Genomic DNA, 2,661 nt, shown 5'->3' with positions numbered 1-2,661 from the left:
GTCATGCATCTGTTGATGCACGATAAAGTGCCATTGGCTTTTTTGATGGCTTCGTCACACTGCCGACTCATGTTCATCTTGGAGTCCGCTAGGACTCCAAGATCCCTTTCTGCTTCTGTGCCACCCAGCAGGTCATTCCCTAGGCTGTAGGTGTGCTGGACATTTTTCTTCCCTAGGTGCAGCACTTTGCATTTCTCCTTGTTGAATTGCATTCTGTTGTTTTCTGCCCACTTGTCTAACCTGTCCAGGTCTGCTTGCAGCTGTTCCCCGCCCTCCGGCGTGTCCACTTTTCCCCATAGTTTGTGTCATCTGCAAACTTGGACAGAGTACATTTCACTCCCTCGTCCAAGTCGCTGATGAAGACATTAAAGAGTATCGGTCCAAGGACTGAGCCCTGCGGGACCCCACTGCCCACACCCTTCCAGGTCGAAACCGACCCATCCATCACGACTCTCTGGGTGTGACCCTCTAGCCAATTCGCCACCCACCGGACTGTGTAGTCATCCAAGTCGCAGCCTCTTAACTTGTTCACCAGTATGGGGTGGGATACCGTATCGAAGGCCTTCGTGAAGTCTAAGTATACAACATCCACCCCTCCTCCTGTGTCCAGGTGTTTCGTAACCTGGTCATAAAAAGAGACTAGATTAGTCTGGCACGATCTGCCTGCTACGAACCCATGCTGGTTTCCCCTCAGCATAATTTTTCCTGCCGGGCTCTCGCAAATGTGAGCCTTGATAATTTTTTCAAAGATTTTGCCAAGGATGGAGGTGAGACTGACTGGCCTATAGTTGCCCGGGTCCTCCTTCCTCCCCTTCTTGAAAATGGGGACCACATTGACCCTTTTCCAGTCCTCCAGGACTTGGCCCGTGCGCCACACCAGTTAAAAGGGCACAGTTAGTCAGGTTAGTCTGAGGTCAAACAGAAGGCAGGGTAGCTTTGTACCTTATATAAAATAACTACATTAGAGCTATATATTGCATAAGCTTTCTTGAGCTGGAGCTCACTTCAAATCTGATGAAGTGAGCTCCAGCTCTCACAAGCTTATGTGAAACATAGCTCTAATGTAGTTAGTCAAGAAGATGTATGTGCCATACAGTTAAAGCAGTGATTCTCAAGATTCTTTTGAAGGATGATGGGGACAGTGTGAGCTGAAAAACAATTTATATGAGGAGAGAAGCAGATACAGGCAGACTCAGGTTCTCCATGCGTAGCCAGTCCTCTGCCTCCACTGTCTGGCCCCTCTACAAGGAGGTAAGCACTGTCATAATAAACTCTTTTTTGAAAAGTGGTGCTGCTCAGAAGTTATGGAGGGTGCCTTGAATTGACGAGGGTTACCTTTAGTATGGAAGGTTTGAGAATCACTGAGTAAGGAAAGGCTATATTGACACTGATCTCATCTGATCTGAATGAGTACAAACTTAAATTGTGAAAAAAAAAAGAAAGAAAAGAAAAGAGACTGATACTGGGTATGTGCCTGTCTGCCTGTTTCTCACCTGACTGCAATTTTTTAGAATTGTCTTCATCACTGTGGAGTCTTAATGCCCTTAGGTGCAGACACTGACACATTTAAGGTGCTGTAATCTATCTTTAATTAAGAGCAGATGTTCAGCAGACACTGTGTACAGTCCTACACTGGTGTAAATCACTCTACTGAGGGGTAAAGTTGTCCCTCAAAATCAGGAATGACTCTACACTGGTGTAAATTACACTAATGTAGGGGTCAAATGGTCACAGTTCCAGTCAGTTTCATCCCAGGGTAGTTTGCTCAACGGAAACAGGCTGTATTAGTTCTCTCATCAGATGTAATAGCATCTCCTGTGGCAGCTCCCCCAGAAGAGATGGTTGTCCACTCTGGAGGCCGATGTAACTTATATCAGTGTACGAACCAGTGTAGGGTATGTTGGCGTAAAAGTGTCATATGTCCACACCCCTAGGTTACCACTGACCTGACAACCCTGCATTTCCATTGGTTAAGTATACACTCTTAAAAATGAGGCCCTTGCGATGTCCCAGTGTCCTTTCCCAATTACAGATGTGGGGCTTACACACTTGGTAGATAGTGGCTAGCAAAACAACAGAACAGAAATTATTTGTGGCTTAGATTTGTACTAGGCACGTTTCCGGACCAGGTAAGCCAAATACAGATACTTAGTTTTTACTGGGAGAATCCTCATTCTCCCAGTGGAAACCACAAGTGTGCATATGTTCAGGCTTTTTCTCCCAGAGCAAAAATGACTGCTCCAGGAGAAAAATAACCAGGAAAAACCAGGGTTTCTTCTGGGAGACTGAACATCTGTACACGTTCCCTCAGCTTAACTCTTTCTGGGGGCCAGGAGGAGTGGAGCCATGGGAAAGGCTCCCTGCCTTCCCAAAGCAAGGGGGAAGGCAGGGAACAAGTGGGGAAGGAGAAGGCAAGGGGGGCATCTGCTCCTGTATACAGAAGGGACTACTACTGGGGCTGCTCCTCACCTACTTCTTACACCAGAGCTCCCAGTGTGAGAAGCGGGCAGGGGCTTTGCTGCGCCGCCTTTGGGAACTGAGCGCAGAGAGTGCTGTCCCCCGTCTGCTTCCCCTTGCCTTCTCCAACTCAGCTAAGCAGCCTGGACCACAAGCCAGGCTTGTAAGCCCAGCTCTCAGCCATGCCAACTTCCCCTTGCATCC

This window comes from Alligator sinensis, unplaced genomic scaffold, assembly GCF_000455745.1.
Source record: "Alligator sinensis unplaced genomic scaffold, ASM45574v1 scaffold862_1, whole genome shotgun sequence".
NCBI classification, from domain to species: domain Eukaryota; kingdom Metazoa; phylum Chordata; order Crocodylia; family Alligatoridae; genus Alligator; species Alligator sinensis.
The sequence above is the reverse complement of the archived record's forward strand: the minus strand, read 5'-3'. Positions refer to the sequence as shown.